Source organism: Coenobita brevimanus, chromosome 20, assembly GCF_032717465.1.
Source record: "Coenobita brevimanus isolate Jiangsu-jjx chromosome 20, ASM3271746v2, whole genome shotgun sequence".
NCBI classification, from domain to species: Eukaryota; Metazoa; Arthropoda; class Malacostraca; order Decapoda; family Coenobitidae; genus Coenobita; species Coenobita brevimanus.
In genome coordinates, this window is record NC_136973.1 from 1,040,556 (window position 1) to 1,060,000 (window position 19,445).

Consider the following 19,445-nt stretch of genomic DNA (forward strand, 5'->3'; position numbering starts at 1 on the left):
ACGCACGGATGAGCAGAGATTGTGTGTGTGTGTGTGTGTGTGTGTGTGTGTGTGTGTGTAAAATGGTCCAGGGTTACTTCTTTTCCTCAGAGAAAGAGTGACACCCTTATTTAGCCCTTCCCCAAGCTGCCCAAGTATGAATAAGGAAGGGATGTCCGTAGGAAGCTTGGTATATGTCAAAGTTAATGTGCTTGTCGCTCCTTTGTGGAACCCTCCCATCCCCTTTATTCGTGATTATGATGATGATGATGATGATGATGATGATGAAGATGATGATGATGGTGGTAAGGGTGACAGCAGGCTAATACAGACAGATAGATATAGATAGATAGATAGACAGATGAAGCGGAGAAGTGGGTGAGTGAGCATCTGGCGAGGTCCTGCGGTCAGCTCAGTACTTGATTGACAGAAGCGATAATAACGCCATCAGTGTAGGGCGGGGGAGGGGGCAAGGTGGGGAAGGGTGAGGGAAGAGGGGGAAGGGGAGGGGTGGGGGAGAATGAGGGGAAGAGACAAGGGGAGGACGAAATGGAGGGGGAGAGATGGGAAGGGAGAGGAGATGGGGGAGAAAGGAAGAGGTGAAGGGAGAGAAGATGAGACAGGGAGGGGAGGTGGTGGGGAAGAGAGGAGACGTAAGAGAGAGGTAGTGGTGGTGAGAGGAAGGAGGGGGAATAGATGAGGAGGAAGTGGGAGAGGTGGTGGTGGGGCAAGGGGGAAAACAGATGGGTGGAAGCAGTGAGGGGTGAAGGTGAGACAGGGGGAAGGAGAAGATGAGGGGGCAGGAGGGGGAGTGGGGGATGTGAAAGAAAGAAACGATGGGGAGAAAGGTGGTGGTAGGGGGTGAAGCTGGGAAAGGAAGATGAGAGATTGGGGGACCGGGAGGAGTGGCAGTGGTGGGGGAGAGGGGGAGACAATAGCAGGGGGGTGGGGGTGTAAATGAATTGATTGGGGATGAAGGGGTGAATGGCGGGAGAAGATGAGTTGAGTAGAAGTGCGGGAGACAAGGCAGAGACAAAGATGGGGGGGAGAAAGAGAGGGAAGGTGAGATGTGTATGGAAGAGGGGAATCTGCTTTAATTAAGAACAAAGTAGGGGAGTAGGGGAGGCGGGAAGAAAGGAGGGAAGAAAGGAGGAGAGAAGGAAGAAAAGAAATAGGATAAGGGAAAAGAAGAGGTAGGGAAAAGGGGAAGAGGAGGTAGGGAAACGGAAAGAGGAGGTCTAGGAAGGGGATGAAAGGGGAAAAGGGGTAGGGAAAGGAGGTGGAGGAATAGGAAGAGGAGAGAATAATGGGAGGAGAGAGGTGACTGGAAAAAAAAGAAGACGATTGACAGAACATGAGAGAATGGATGAAAAGAGAAGACACATGGCTTGAGGAGGAGAGGGCGTACACACACACACACACACACACACACACACACACACACACACACACACACACACACACACACAGTACAATCATTCTTCAATAGCCCAGAGGAAGGCTCAAGGAGGAGGAGGAGGAGGAGGAGGAGATGAAGAAAGAAAAAGAAGGGTAAGAGAAGGGGTAGGGTTAGACATCGGAGGAAGAACAGTGGAAGATGGAGAATAAGGAAGAATAAAAGGGTGCAGAGGAAGAGGAAGGAGAGTAAAGGAAGCAGAAGAAGGTGACACACTGAAGGAAGAGGGGCAAGAAAAGGAGGAAGAGGAGGAGGGGAGACAGAAAGAGTGGAAGAAGAGAAAGAGAAGGAAGGGGAGGCACAGGAAGAAGAGACGGAGGAGGAGGAGGAGGAGAAGGAGGAGGAGGCAAAAGAAGAGGAGGAAGAAGTGCAAGAAGAGAAGGAAGAGCGTGATGGACGGCAATAATGGGAGAGAGGCTGTGGAGAATCGAAAGGCAAATGCCATTAGAAGCCATATGGCGTGCTAGGCGGCAGGAGATGGCCCAAAAAATATAAAGGGATTAATAGATTGGATGATACCAGGCATATGGTGGCAGTCTGCATGGCTGGGTGGGTGGGTGAAGGTTGCCATGTGGGAGGGTGGATGGGTGAAGGTTGCTATGTGGGAGGTGAAGGTTGCTATGTGGGAGGGTGGATGGGTGAAGGTTGCTATGTGGGAGGGTGGATGGGTGAAGATTGCTATGTGGGAGGGTGGATGGGTGAAGGTTGCTATGTGGGAGGGTGGATGGGTGAAGGTTGCTATGTGGGAGGGTGGATGGGTGAAGGTTGCTATGTGGAGGGTGGATGGGTGAAGGTTGCTATGTGGAGGGTGGATGGGTGAAGGTTGCTATGTGGGAGGGTGGATGGGTGAAGGTTGCTATGTGGGAGGGTGGATGGGTGAAGACTGCTATGTGGGAGGGTGGATGAATGGAAACAGGTATGTGTAAGGGTGGGTGAGCGCTTGGGAGGCAGGAGGTGGACCCCAAAATATAAGGACGCTGGAGTAGAATATAGAACAGTTCCCACCATGAGAGAGTAAAAACAGATTGAATAATGTGTTGTTCTTATAAAGACCCCCAAGCTGGACCAATTATGAGAGGGTTAATATACTGATTTACTGCCGCGCCATTCTTACTAATAAATTAATATATTGCACTGCAGGGGAGCGTGTGACCAAAGCATAATTACCTTCCCATAATTTGTCATTAATTACCTGGCTCGTGCAACAGGTATGGGTAAGAGAGACAGCATGAACACTCATCTCCTGACTCACTCTCACCTGACTACAGTGATTGAAAAGTGCCATCCTTATTAATACAGCCATCATTTGTATTGTCGAGGGAGCGTGTGACCAAATCATAATTATCTCACCATAATCTGTCATTAATTACCTGGGATTACGCAACAGGTGGAATGATATGGCGTCAAATTAGGCGTCATAACACGGCGGTCGCTGCGTTGAACAATTTATCAGCTCGAGTGACCTTGGTGTTAATGAGAGTTACTGACACCCATATCCTGGAGCTCAAAGGTTGTGATTGGAAATGTATGCATCTCATTTCGGAAGGGACGTGCGTTGGATTTACTTTATATATTCAAAACCCATTTGTCTTTATTTCGGGGATTATTTCGTGATGGGTTTTCAATCTAATACTCCAGAAAAAAATATATGCCTTCGGAAGTGTCAAAATTTCGAGGCGAGAAAAAATAAATCGCAAAAACACCAAACTCTGTACCCGGGGTCATGAAAGCATAGAGTGAGCATAGCATTATTTTCAGGATCATGTGAGCATAGAACAAGCATGCCCCTACTTTTTACGGTAAGCCTGGCCCTTAATCTAATGCTAAAAATCACATAGCGCATTTGGCAGGCAAGCAGAGATGACTGGGGATGGGAAAAAACAGATAATCGACCTAATTTTTGTCTGCGGGGTTAATGGAAGCTGAAGCATTGCAAAGCGAGTGGTTATAGAGGCAGGGGAAGAGTGTGGAGGGGGAGTAGGGGGTTCTGCTCGTAATCTATTCACTCTGATCGCTTTTTATTTTATTTTTGCCATCTCCACACGATGTTATTAACTTTCGGATCACCTCTTGTAGTGAAGGGATTACTGGAGGCCGTCTCTAACCCCTTCATTTCTCAAGCTAGGTTACATTAGGACAGGTTAGGCTAGGTTAGGATAGATTTCTCGAACTGGAGGGGTTAGACAGAGCCTTCATTAACCCCTCCACAACTAGCCATCGTTCCCAAGTTGAAGGAAATCGTCTGGTGTGGGAAAGAATACACTATAAGATTACGTTCTCGGATTTAGGTGGTTATTTGATGGAGCAAGATGGGTGGTGCCAATGGAGGTGTCGATTTGGTGGTGAGAGGATGAGTGACTGAAGGTGTGAAAAAACTGGTGGTGGTGATGATAATGATGATGGTGGTGATGGTGACGATTTGGTGGTGAAAGAATGAGTGACTGAAGGCGTGAAAAAACTGGTGGTGGTGGTGATACTGATGATGGTGATGGTAATAATGATGGTGGTGGTGAATATTTGGTGGTGACTAAAGACGTGGAAAAAGTGGTGGTAGTGGTGGTGATGATGGTGGTGGTTTGACGGTGATGGTGATGATGCTATGGCAGTGAGAGGTGACTGACTGAAGATGTGAATAAACTGGTGGTGGTGGTAGTGATGACGATGGTGGTGATGGTGATAATGATGGTGACGATCTGTAATGAATGGCTGAGTGACGGAAGACGTGGGGAAAAATGGCGGTGGATTCGGTTTGCGGTTGTTAAAGGAAATGGCAGTAAAGTCCTTCTGTTAACCTTTTTGATGCTATGGGCGCACTTTTCAGATTTTTGCTTCGTTATAAAAATCCACAGCAATCAATTCTATTCCAGCTATAACTTTTTCCTCTTTACCTTGTTGGGAGTTTCATACGCTCCTCTCGATCTCGACCGGGAGTGACAGTAAATGCGCTTTATTACCTGGCTCCTCACCTTTTGGGCAACATGGGGTGATATAAATGCCACTGTGCAGTAAAAATAATAATACAACACATTATACACACTGCGGATCCCTCACTCCTCTTCACTCGCCAGAACAGTTGGGGACCTTGATGGAATTTCGATGGTTGCAAGTCGTATGATCCACTTGTACTTGATAGGCATATTTCCCAAGCATTCTTAGCACTACGGGAGGGTGCTTTAATATTTCCAAAATAAGGCCACCCTTGACTAATAATTCCCTTGACAATACATAAGAAAAAGAGTGGTAGTAGTGGTCGCTACCCCAGCCTCATCTGAACATAAACCCGTGGACTGCAGGGTGAAGTTAACAGTAATTAAAACAGTAACAATAAAATCTAACAATGACAACAAGAAACAAAAATAAAACAATAATGATAACACCAAGAAAACACTAACACCACTAACATACGCAAAGAAATAACAAAAACAATAGCAACAACAACCACGAAACCAAAAACAACAGCAACCACACCAACAAACACAGTGTACTTAACCACCCTCACACTGCCACATCTCCCGTCTCCCTCTGCACGAAAACTTTTGCATTACCCTGTATAACAATGCCCTTCCAGTTATCTCCCTGTCCATCTCTTTCCATCCCTGTTTGACTATGCATTTATTCAAGCAAATATGCATACTTCTGGATATATATGAGTGGATATTGTGTGTCTGCTACTTAGTATGGCTATCTGAGCTGGACCTCACACAATGCTGAAAGTACACACAGGTATATACGTACACACACATGCATATACATATATATACATACATACATACCTTACAAACAGCTGTCAATACACACACACACACACACACACACACAAAACCAAACACAAACCCAAGCACTCCCAACACACAACCCTCTCAAAACACACTCATAGCCTCTCCCTCACGCCTTCCCCCCTACTCACCCCCACAGGTCCATCGAGCGTACGCACTCCGTCAGAAGTTGGAAGGTAACGAGAGAGAGGCAGAGTCGTTGGCGAGGCCCTAGGTATCGGTGGGCCAATCCTAGCCTTAATATATACTAATGACGGAATGGCGCTGCTGGAATTTATGGGCTCTGTTACACTCGGTACAACGCGGATTTATTGGCCTACGCTTTGACCTAACTTGGACACTAATATTGGTGGTGTGTGTGTGTGTGTGTGTGTGTGTGTGTGTGTGTGTGTGTGTGTGTGTGAAGCCACTTGTGTTTGTGATGTGGAAGGTGGGGTATAGGGGGAGGTGTCTGTACGTGTGTATGTGCATGTTTGTGTGGAAGCTATCGGCTGTTTGTGTGGGGGAGTTGGTTGGTTGTGTTTATGAGTTCTCCCTGTCCATGTCTGATTGTGTGTGTGTGTGTGTGTGTGTGTGTGTGTGTGTGTGTGTGTGTGTGTGTGTGTGTGTGTGTGTGTGTGTGTGTGTGCGCATCTCTACGTATCTGTGTGTATTTGCGTGTGCGTGCGGGGATGGGCCTCTAATGCGAGTTTCCAATGTCATTTTAGTTTACTGTCGGGAATGTTCGCTATTTATCAAGTTGGTATTCCGCTTTATGGCTCATACAACATACAAAGTAGTTTTTTACAGTTCCCTTTTATTATACAGCGGCCGATAGCCAGCGAACGTGACGACACACCACCGGCCAAACAAATAATTTTATCGCCGCGCTGATGCATGGTTCGCCGACCGTCGTTCTTAATTTATCGCGTAAAAAGTTTAAGCTGGGAAGAATACAGTGGTGGTAGTGAGGCTATAAACCTTCACCCCACCTCACCCCACCCCACCTCACCTCACCTCACCTCATGACTACCACCATCACCAGTCCCCTCCTGCCCTAACCAACCCCCTTGTCGTGTGACCCTACCACCAGCCCCCTCTGCCCTTACCAGCTCCCCCTGTCTTTTTCCCTTATCACCAGCCCTCTTTCTCGTCAGCCCTTACCATCAGCCCCCTGTCCTTATTACCGGCCCCCTGCCCCCCTGCCCTTACCACAAGCTCTCTGCCCCTCCAATAACTCCCTTCCTCCTCTGTCCTCAGTTTAGTCAGTCTCTCTCTCTCTCTCTCTCTCTCTCTCTGGCCACTGAGTCATGCAAGGGGTCGGGGATATGCTGGCTATAAATGGCATGATCAGGCGTAAAGAAGCAGCCACCTAAAGTACGTATAAGGGTTTTAGTGGGACTGGATCGCATCTATAATGGATCCCAACCAATTTTTACGACGAAGAATCCTGCATGGTGGTGAATTACGATCAGATATCACTTTGGTAGCATTTTTCCATTTCATTATTCATTCTCGTGTGAAGTGTGAATAAATTGGATTTTTTTTTATAATTTATTCTAGTTTGACTTGAAAATTGGTTGTTAGCCTGATGAGAGAAGATAAACAAACAGTTTTATACACACATTATGCTGTGTTTATGGTGTTACAGAATGAGGAAGCCAAATTTGCAGAGACAGGCACAAAGACAAAGGAAGTTATGATCACAGTGTAAGTGAATGCGGGAGATGGAATGCAGCAATTGTTTATCTACACCTGTGATCCTTACATTACGAATTAGAACCAAGAAACGTACACAGATGAGGAAGAAGAACTGTAAAGAGTGGTGGAAATGAAGAGGGAAGTTATGGGAGAACAAAAAGAAGCTGAGGGAGAGATAAGGCAGAAAGATATATACTGTGGAGTTAAATAAGAAAAGGAAGTTATGTGGAAGGAGTAAGAAGATGAGGGAGAAAAACTGCATAAATTAAGTGATAAAGTTCTGTTTAATGAGTGACACAACGATGTAGACAAATTCTATTACGTTTCTCCAAACCTACGAAGGAAGTTAAGTTCAATGACTGACAAAACAGTGACGAAAAACAGCACAGATTGGTAGAAATAATGAAACTATGTTCAAGGAGTGACGCAACGAGGAAGATAAAATACATTTAGTTTCTATATATCCACCAAGAGACCCTAAACGAGGAAGGTAAGTTACACACCGCGATAGAAATATAGAAGTTATGTTTAAGGTGTGACACAGAGAAAAAGATAAATTACATTAATTTTCTATATATCCACCTAGAGATCCTGAGAGCACTGGCCAAGATACATGCAAATCGGGTCACTAAACCTTAAGGTGGAGAGGGGGACATGGGGGAGAATTTATAGTACTTCCTGAAATTAAGGTGTGTTAGGGTGAATGCTTAGATAAATTTACCTTCACTCGTACAGTCACTCACCTAAATCTTCACAAACTTGATAGAATACGAAAACAAAAACTTAAAGGGATTCATGATAATATTTAACTATGATGGAGGCTTGTTTATAGTAAAAATTGGTGGGGATTCTTTATAAATGTGGGACAGGTGGGGTGACGGACTCCGGGTGACGTACAGTGACGCTTTCCGAGTCCACATAAAACAGGACAACATGATCATAAGGTCGTCAGGGGCCTGCTTCCTTGTCTGATTAGAATCTCTCCTTCCTTTCTGTGTATCTTCTTCTCCCGTGTCCCCCCCCCTCTTTCTGTGTGTGTGTGTGTGTGTGTGTGTGTGTGTGTGTGTGTGTGTGTGTTTGTCGAGTCACACGGGAAGCGCACAACGGAGGCCATCTTCCACTCGGAGCTGATTACGCTTTTTCTGTTTAATACTCGACATCATGAGAAACTTATGTCTTGCACAGATGAGTAAACAAGGCTGAAGAAAATCATTAGTACAAACAATGCGCCCTTAATATGGCTGAGTTCCATTCTGATCCCAAACTTCATCATGATCCTCACTTCAAATGGGTCTTTGGCAAATGAGTCACTTCAGGATTCCAGGAACTTATCTTGCATTGCCTTCAGGTACACACGAGATGACTGACAGACAAAGGAATCCTCAAGAATATATTTTAGGAAAGTTATAAAATCTTGTCTCCAGGTCTTTAACATTACCACACGGTCCCCCTAAAAAATACACCATGACTCTCAGTCTGGGAACCTCGCTTTAGGTGCACGAGACTGCCGATAATGAATAGTAACTATCTGATGAACAATTTAATCTGTAGAGAGGTAGACCCTAGCCTCACCTGTTTCCGGAAAGATAAACAGATTGACAGACACAGACATAGAGACAGATGCTGAAAAATACTGAGAGAGAAACATATACAAAGAGAAACAGAGACAGACAGAAAAACAAGGGAGGCCATCTGAACCCTACACACACACACACACACACACACACACACACACACACACACACACACACACACACACACACAGACGCAGTGTTCTTGTCAATCCCCAGGTCCTGTGGGCTTATCACACCACCCCGCACTGCCATTAGCGTCGCCAAAAATATGTCACAAAACTTTAGGGCGTGGCGGTGGGAGTAAACTAGGTGGACTATGCGTGGCCCAGCTCGTACGTCAGGCGGACCGCACTCCAGCACCGCCGATACACCTCACCTTGCCTTACATTACTTACCTTACCTCACCTCACCTTGCCTAACCTTACTTCACCGTATCTTACCTCACCTTACCTCACCTCACCTTCCCTCACCTTATTTTATCTTGCCTTACCCTACCTCACCTCAGCTCAGCTCCCCTCATTTATAAACGTCTATCATCAAACGTGCTCTCCCTAAGGGCAAGTCTAACTCGTGGAGTTCTGTCTTCCGTGCTTCTTCCAGCCATCACTCGGTTCCTACCCCCTCAGATCCTCTCTCCCCCAGGCAGCAGCAGTCACCCCGGCAATCTTACACCCTTTTTCAGTCAGCCCAAAAATTCCACAAGCTGCTTCTCATCTTACACTCTAAAAGCTTTCCACATCTGTACCCATACGTGAAGCACGGGGTAGCGGCGGGTCACTTCCCCAATGCAGAAAATGGTGTTCCTCGGCTCTACGGATCAGCTGCCCTTCACGATTCGCAAACTACAGCTTGTATGTGTATATAAGAGATTTCCCCGTTCATGTCAGGTGTGTGGGGGTCGATTGCTACAATGCTAACAAAATGGCCGACGCGGTTACTACAAGATCACTGTCTGACGGGACGCATATCTGGGAAGGGTATGGGGGGCACAGAGCGAGGAAGTTAGTGGGGATGGGGGAACAGAATGAGGGGTTAAGTGGTGGGAAGGAGTGTGGGGAAGCACCAGGGGGCCAGCTGGTGGGAGGGAGGGGCACAGGGGGGTATAGACGAAGGATTGGAAGGGTTAGGAGGAGGGGCGAAGAAGGGGGATGAGTAGTGGGGGGGTGGGAGAAGGGTCAGGAGGAGGGGCAAGGAAGAAGGCAGGGAGGCATCAGAGGGACGGGGGTGGGAAGGGAAAAGGGTTAGGGGGAGTGGCTAAGATGAGGGGTGGGGGCCATTTGGGGGTGGAGGGGTTGGAGCGGGAGGAAAGAGCAGGGAAATATCAGGGGGCGGAAAGGGAGGACGGTGGGGAACGGGTGGTATCAAAGGGGATGGGGGGGGGGCACGAGGGTGGAAGGGGATAGTCCACTTACCGGTGATATAAGCATAGTCTGACCTTACCCACAACATGACCTCACCCACCGTCTAACCCTCAACAAATGCAATGAACTCTTACATAAAACACAATTTTCTCACACGATGCAAAAATGGGAATTGAGATTACGAAGTACGGGTCTGTTATAAAGCATTACTGTCCATTTATGCTACAGGTACACTGAACAACCAACACAAACACCATCGGGATCATTAATTTTTTCCCCACCTAAAGATGAGGTGAGGCAGGATCAAGAACTAACGAAAAACAATGGACAAAACTGGGACACTAATGAACGTCATTCTCAGTGGAGTCGCTTACTCATTAATCCCTCCAGTTCCCATTTTAAATAACACTTTGGTATGTCTCGTTCCACAGCTTGTCTAGTTTAATTTAGGCTTGAAGTCGAGCTGAACTAAGATTGGGCTATGAGTGTGTGATCAGTGTATTGCCCAACGCCAAATCCTGTAAGGGGTGACTTCGGCATAGTGCAATAGTTACTGGAAACAGGCAAGGAAATATGGCATGTAAATACCATAGAGTTGTATTACCTGTTCTGATGAATGGAGGTGGCAGGAGAGGGTGAGAGCTTCCGGTGTAGGATTACTAATTTTTCTCTTGTTCTGATCAATGTTTACATATTTTCTTCATTAGCCACAACCCCACCAACACCACATTCGTCTTTTATTACCAACTTACGACCACCACCATCGCGTTCAGTCATCCGCACCGCCCCCACACCACACCACCACCACTACTTGACATCACAATCACCACACATCCGCATTTGGTGACTAGATGCACTGACACCTGCATCACCATTATCACCTTCCAGCACCCAGAGCCACGCCGACTTAACACCACAACCGAAAGTGACAACGCCTCTACCACCACACAACTACCACCACCGCCATCACTACTTTTACTATCACCACAACTGCCACCATCCCCTGTTACCTCCCCCACCAACCCCAACAATATTCATCCCCACCAAAACTGCCACCATTCTCCCCCACCACCATCCCCATCACAACTGCCACCATCCTCCCCCATCGTAACTCTGACCAACCTCTACCCCCATTCCCACCATAACTGCCACCATCTTCCCTCACTATTGTCTATCACCATCGCCTGACTATCACTATTCCTGTAACCACCACCACCACAACCTCCACCATCCTCCCCAACCGCAATCCCCACTACATCACCACCACAACTCCAACTATACACCACCACAATCCCCACCATCCTCCCCCACCACAACATCCATGCCCACAAACACCACATCACCACCACAACTCCACCTGTACACCACCATAATTCCCACCACCCTCTCCCACCACAATCCCCACCACAACTACCACCATCCGTCCGTGTTTGGCGAGGGGGCGAGTGAGCGGTAATGTTGGTGTATATTCTCTGTACTGATAAGCTCTCCTCCAACAACTGTCAGCAGTGAAAAGTGACAGCCATGTTCCTGTCAGCAAAAAGTAGGCCTATTTTGTCCGAGTGTGTGTGTGTGTGTGTGTGTGTGTGTGTGTGTGTGTGTGTGTGTGTGTGTGTGTGTGTGTGTGTGTGTGTGTGTGTGTGTGTGTGTGTGTGTGTGTGTGTGTGTGTGTGTGTGTGTGTGTGTGTGTGTGTCAGTGAGAGAGAGAGAGAGAGAGAGAGCTGAATGGGCATGCAATCCCAAGAGAATATGCATCAAGTTTGAAAACGACAATATTACGGCTCTACATCCTGTTCCATTGCACTTCTTTATGACTAGCAAAAAATTCTAGTTTTAATCTACTGTTACAGCTCAGATTTCAGTATAGATATGGCAATTTTAGGACAAGTTAGTGTTGGATAGATGGCAATTTTAGGACAAGTTAGTGGAAAAGAGATGGCAATTTTAGGCCAAAGTTAGTATAAAAGCAATTTACTTCAGGTACAAAGCCAGGTAACCAGTCACTCAATCAGTAATTTAATTAGCTATTTAGGTAATCATGTGGACAGGTAATTATTTTGTTTGCTGCTTAATTTTCAAAGGTCTAATGATGAGGGAATGGAAGTGCCTTATTGTCACTGGGGTACCCTGGTGGTGGTTCTGTATGTGTGTGTGTGTGTGTGTGTGTGTGTGTGTGTGTGTGTGTGTGTGTGTGTGTGTGTGTGTGTGTGTGTGTGTGTGTGTGTGTGTGTGTGTGTGTGTGCGTGTGTGTGTGTGTGTGCGTGTGTGTGTGTGTGTGTGTGTGATGGGGTGGTGGGGGCACAGGAGCATCAGAGGGAGGTCAGGGGGGGGGGTCGGGGGGAGGTCAGGGGGGAAAGGGAAGGGGCGAAACTTTACAGCCTCAGTATTTTATCAATATCCGGGATGGAAAACACTGAAACAAATATGAATATAGAGGAAAGGCCCGAGTATTTTGTGCCGTGAGGGTCGCCGCGCCCTAACAAAATATTGGAAGCCGAACATCAATTGCTCACCGTTGCAACATTTACGGTCCTGCGGGGAGATAGATTGGGGGGGGGGCGGGGAGAGGAGGGGGAGACTTCTTTGCATTGCACTGTTAAAAAAATCGTCTGAATAAAATCGTCCGTCTTTAGCAGGAGAAGGATTGGGGAACGGGAGGTGAGGAAGGCGAGGTGGGGAAATTGAGGAAGGGAGGTGGGGAAATTGAGGAAAGGGAGGTGGGGAAGGGGAGGTGGGGAAATTATTGTATTACAAGGCTGATAGAAAACGTCTGAGGTTTGCTAAAATAAAATGATGTATATAATTATATTAACAAGAATAAAACCGTCCGTTAGTAGGAGAAGGATGGGGGTTGGGGAGAGATGGGGGAAGATTTATGTGTATTGCACTGTTGAAAAAAATAAATCGTTCGATGGCCGTAGAAATTATATGGTGTTTGTATTCAGAATAAAACCGTCTGTTATTTGTAGATGAAATGAGGGGGTGGGTTAGGGGAGCGGGATTTTTTTTTGTACTGTGTGAACATACAAAATATCACAAAATCGTCTGCTAAAAGTGAGAAAAGAATCGTTTGACAGGCGGTTGTGCGAATTAGGAATGTGTGAACACGAAGTAAAATAGCCCAGTTATAACAAGAAAAAAATCCTCTGAAAAAGAATCGTATAATAATCGTCTGACAGTGGTGAGAAAATAATATAATCTCGTCTGTGGTGGCTGGAGGTAGGAAAAAATCGTCCGGAGTTTAGAAAAAAATCGCTTGACGTAAAAAGGAATAAATTTGCCTAGAACTAACGAGAATATAATCGTCTGGCGTTAACATGGGTAAAACCGTCTTGTAAGAAAGAGAAAGGGATTGGCTGGTGATAACAGAAATAAAACCGCAAGGCAGCAAGAAGTGATGGATTGCGGGACATATAATAATAATAATAATGATGATAATAATAATAATAATAATAATAATAATAATAATAATAATAATAAAGATTAGGATCAATTTTTGTTGTGATATCCAAGTAAAACGCATAATGGTATTAGACAGGGGCGCCTTCACGCGGTGGCACAGATAAACCCGGAACTGCCTGGCTATAAAAACGTCCCTCAGCTCTCCCCCCATCCCAAGAAAGGGGGATGGTGGGCTGCTGGAAGAGGGGAACATAGCCCTAAGTCCACTGGGTTCACTATCAGATGAGCCTGGAGCCACAACAAGCCCAACAACAATAGCAGCATCAAAACACAACGATGACATCAAAGCAACAACAACAAATCTCTAAGCACACTCAACTATTCTCTGGTCCCATGTATTTAACCTTATCTCAAAATCTTAAAAAAAAAAAAATTAATAACCCTGGCAACCCCTTAACTCCGCCAACCCTTCAGTATCCCTTGTGAGGTGAAGGGGGGGAGATTAGGCTAGCATAGTCTAGGAAAAATCACAGAAAGCGACCTAACCTAATAAGAACCCGATCTTAGAACTGCGACAGGTCCTAGAATCAGCTAAGACGGAAGGAAGCCAAGGAGAAGGCAGGACAGGCAGTTGAAGTCAGGTGTGCCTTTACCTGCCACTGAGACAGGTGTTGGCTGATAACCTTCCTCATGACTGGTATCTTAACAGCGCTGATAATAACTCCAAACCGCCACCGCCTCCTCCAAAACCTTCATGAATAGACCTCCAACCTGCCACCGCCTCCTCCAAAACCTTTATGAATATACCTGAGTTATTGCTAGGGATGGTAGTGGCTTTGGAATGTCGTTGCACCTCTTCCTCAGCGACTTACTCTGCACGTTACACCCTCGTATCCTCAAGGTGTTACTGAGGCAAAATGCTACTAAAAATAACATACAAGAGAATGTTAAGGTGTAATATGCAAAATAAATCGCTAAGGAAAACGTGCTACGAATGACAGGGTCTTGGGGGACGCTGGTTGGTATTCTAAATGGTTAAGGAAGTTCTCTAGCACTTCTTCGTTACTAGGATATATCTGCGTATGACAAATTAACATCCTCTTGCATGCTGTGTTGTTTATGCAACCCATGTCGATATTAGACACAGGTAACAGAATAGCAGGGTGTAGTATGCAATCTGAGTCGCTACGGAACAGGTGCTAAGAGCCTCCTAATCCGACGAGAATACGAGTCCCGGCCTTATCTCGCAACCAGGCTGATTATCGACGGGTGTATTCGCCCTCCTAACTTACGGATCATCAGAGAGATAAGAGAAGCCATCCAAGAGTGCTCGACCCTTCAGCTTCATTTCCTAATACTACATTTTGTCCCTTCTTGCTTGGCTCTCCCCCCTCACCCTCTCTCTCTCTCTCTCTCTCTCTCTTTCTCTACCACCCTCACCAAACTCCACATCATCCTTCACCCCATATCCTCACCGCAGAGCACACACCTCCACTCCCTCACCCCCTCTCTCCACTTCTTCATTCTTTCATCACATCTATTACCCCCATCTCACTTACACATCCTCACCACCAAAATTCCTACACCACTCCCACTCGCACCACAGTAGCCCCTCTCCACGTACTCCACAATTCTGTCTCCTTCAGCTTCCTCCCCCTCATTCACCCCTCCTTCATTTCCACCCCCCTCACATCCCTCCCTCTGCACACCCAGTCCTCCTCATACCTTCTTCCACATTCCCCTAACTCCTTACCCCTATCCACACCCCTCACATCCCCTTCACCTAGTCCTTCTTCCACATCACCCGTACTCCACATCCCCACACCTCTGTCCCTCCTCCCTCTCCCTTTCATCCCCCTCCCTCCTCCCCCTCTCTCACCCCCTCCCTCACCCCCCATACCTTACTAAGAGACCAGCTGACAGGTTCAAGTCGCCTAATGGTCCCGCATCTCTGGCGTGTCTCCTGCTTCCCCCGGTGTTAAAAACAGTTTTATTGATCAGCTATTTGCATTTGTTGTATTGAGGACGCAGGTTTTTTGGTGTGTGTGTGTGTGTGTGTGTGTGTGTGTGTGTGTGTGTGTGTGTGTGTGTGTGTGTGTGTGTGTGTGTGTGTGTGTGTTTCAACCCTTATACAGTCGAGACATGAATCTATGTTAACTAACTACTCTCTCTCTCTCTCTCTCTCTCTTATTTACGTACAATTGTTCCTCGGTAATTACAGCTCAGAACACCACGACCAACAATAAATGCAGGTAAGCTCGGTCCTCTATTTCCAAGGGACACTGGCCGGCCCTGTTTAATCCATCCGTAATTAACTGCACATGAAAATAACTTCAGAATAACTTGGCTGCTTTTGGTACTTCCTTTTGGGGTCAGGCGTGTGCAAACTGGTCGCTGGAATACATACACGTACGTACACAGACATATATATACATACATACATACATGCATACATAAACTACACACATGCATTCTGTTGAAATCTGGTTGTTATGATTCTTTGGTTCTGTCACATCTATGTTTTTCGGATGATGATGATGATGATGATGATGATGATGATGATGATGATGATGATGGTGATGATGATGGGTTACGTTGCTATATTACGACCTTCTATAAACCAGTGTTACATTACTCTGTGTTATCGTGTTATATTACCTATCCTGTACTATGGTTTCACCCTATCTTTGCGTGGGAAAGGTGATGGTGATGATGATGATGATGCTTTACAGTGCCACATTACTCTGCTTTGTGATACGGTGTTTTAATCGACGTGTGTGTTACGGTGTGCTTCGTCAGGGTGCTAGTATGTTTTTTCACTTAATTAAGCCTACCATACCAGGCCACATCACCACTGTTATAAATCTCACACTACTGCTGAACCATCGTTGAGTTATGATCCCCTCCCAGTTCGCTTCCAACCTCCCCAACCCCCACTACGAGCTTCCCTAACCTCCCCCCTACAAGCCTCCCCTTCACACATTACATTCCCCTACACCCTCCTCATACCCACCCCACACCTAACCGCAACTACAAGCCACCCCTACACCCACCTGACACCAAAGCACCACTACAAGCCACCCTAACACCCCACCTACACTCCCCATCCCCACCTACCCACACCTCTACCCTACACTCCTATCCACAAGCATCCCTACTCCTCCCTACACTCCTATCCCTCTCTCAGACACCCCTACGCCACCCCTACCCCTCCCTACATCCCAAACCACCCCTATTCCTCTCCTAGACACCCCCACCACCATCCCTACCCCTCCCTACATCCCTAACCACCCCTGTCCCACTCCCAGACACCCCCACCACCATCCCTACCCCTCCCTACATCCCTAACCACCCCTGCCCCACTCCCAGACACCCCGACCCCCACCCACAAACTCTGCATTATAGGCGCAAAAACACCATCAATTGATAATGTTAATAATGGGTGTTTAGTTGTATGTGATGTGTTCAACTAAGCGACCTAGCAGAGTAATCCATGCTTTATCCCTCCCTGATATACGTTCATTGCCTCAAACTAATGCACCCGCTCCACATTACGTAATTAACGCCATATAATGAATTGTTGTTGCCTTATAATGGGTGTTAATGGCAGGTAAATGGGGTTAATTGGAGCAATGGGAGATAAACAGGTTAATGGGGATAATTTGAGGTTAATGGGAGGTTATCTGGGACTTAATGGGGTTAATCTGAGGTTAATGGGAGGTTATTTGGGGTTTAATGGGAATAATTCGAGGTTAATGGGAGGTTATTTGGGACTTAATGGGGATAATGCGAGGTTAATGGGAGGTTATCTGGAGTTCATGGGTGCTAATGGAAGGTAAATGGGATCGTGGGTTAATGAGGTTGGTGGAAGGTTAATAGAGGTCAATTAGGGTCAGTGACAGGTAAATAGGTAATAATGGGAATAATAGGTGGCTGATGGAAGGTATACAGATTTTAATGTGAGAAATTTAAGAGGTCTCATTAGGTAATTAGTGGCATATAATTAACCGCAGTAGGTCTATTAATGAGGACTGAGGTGAATGAGCCATAGAAGCCCTAGAAAGTTAAGATCCTTGTTATACACGAACCCAGGACAGGTGTGGTAGCGGTACAAGTGAGCGATCGGTATTTCAATTAATATAGTCCTTGGGCAGAGAACCAGCGTATAAAAAGAGTAACACAGATCGGTCAACAATATACTCATTTCACTCTAACTTGGCCTAAAATTGCCATCTCTTCATCTTGAATGCTGAGTTGCAGTGACAGACTTATGGGAGAATTTGATGCTTGTCACGAAGGAGTGCTATGGAAAGAATGTAGAGCCGTACTGGTGTCTTTTTCTGCCACTGAACTACGAGAAATAAACTGCAAAAGGGTGGAAATCCGGGCCAGGGTAGGGAATGGAGTACAGTATTCCCTTCAGGTAAAGAGCAACGATTTTTATAAAGCTGGGAGTGAGTCATAGAAGCCAGGGAGTTAAGATCAGTAGCCGTGACGCAGAAGAAGGCGTAAGCAATGGCCACCCGAATTGATAAAGTCGTTGGGTGGAGAAGGTCCCTATTAAGCCGTAACATAGAGGCCGGACACAGACATAAAGCAGTCGACTCAATAACACACCCCTTGTCTTGCCAGGTCCCTAAAACAGCCCCACTTTACGTCTGAATGGACTGATGTGTTTTAATTAATCAGCCGCCCATCAGCCATCAAAAGAGAACTATAGCTGTCCCGACCATGAGCCAGTCAATCCGCCGTCCATCTGCCTTCATATTACCTCTAAATTTTCATCAACGGGACGGGGCAAGGCGTGGTACACCAGGCGATAACCGTTCCTCCTCCCGCTGTCTCTTTTTCGGCATTTTAATTCCCGAGGTGGTCAGCGGCGGGGAAGTGGAGAGGCCATGATAATAACTCCCTGTGTCAGTGGGTAGCGTCCCTCACCAGCACCCCGGCGCTATATCAGGCTCACACGACGAGATCTGGCACCCCACCCTCCCAACTCCCCATTCCCCTTGTCTCTTGCCTCCCCCACACTTTCTCCCCCTTTCCTGGTACCCCTTTACCCTTTACCAACCCCTATCTTACCCATTTGGCGCACATGCACTATATTAGGCTCACACGGAAGAGATATATAGTAGCATTCCCCTACTCTCAACCCCAACTTCCCCTTGTCAATTACCCTCCCACAAGTGTTCCCCCTTCTTTGGTTCCCCCTCACCCCTTCCGAACATCTTTCCCATCCACTTAGCACCCCCCGTCCCCAAGTACTTTCACCCCTCCTTGTCTGCTCCCTCCCACAACATCCTCTCCCTCTTTTCCAGCTCCCCCTTCACCCCTTTTCTAGCCTTCGTCCTATCCACTTGGCACCGTGCAGCCATATCTGTCATAGGGACGAGACCTGAAACAACTCACCCATGACCCTCTATACCCCCCTTGTCTGGTATCCCCAACTCCTATTCCCCTTCTATCCTTCATATAGCAGCTCCCACAACCCTCTGTTTCTTTTGCCTGGTAACCCCCAACCCTTTCCTAACCTCTGTCCTATCCATTTGGCACCTTCTACTCCTGTTCTCTCTTTCTGGTAACCCTAACCTCAATCCTTCCTTGCTGTTATCCCCTTCATCCTTCCTCACCCCTTTCCTCCCTACTTACCACTTCCTACCTATTTCCATCTACTCTCAACGATTTCCCTAGCTCTCTCTCTCTCTCTCTCTCTCTCTCTCTCTCGTGCCATCTTTCTTTCACACCTCTCTTTCTTAATTCTGCATTTTTCTTCTTCATGAACAAACCAACAGCTAATGACACAGACAGATAAATGATGCTTTCTTTATGTCACTTAGGCAACCATGACAACCTAATTAGTTTTATAAATCACTCTCATTAGACTCTTCCTTTTGGCTTCACTCATCAAACTTGCCTACCCATCTATCTACCTATCTATCTATTGGACTCATTCTATCTGTAGGAAATATCAGTAGTGTAAGTCACCCTCATTAGACTAAGGCTTTCCATTTCAATCTTCAATCTGTTAACCAATCATTAATCTGGAAACAACAATAAAACAAAAATATATGATCGAATGTGGGAGCTAATCGTCAGTAACAATCACCCGAAATCAAAACGAAAAGAAACCCAACCAAATCAAACAAGAAGAAACCAGACCAAATCAAACGAAGAAACCCAACCAAATCAAACGAAGAAACCCAACCAAATCAAACAA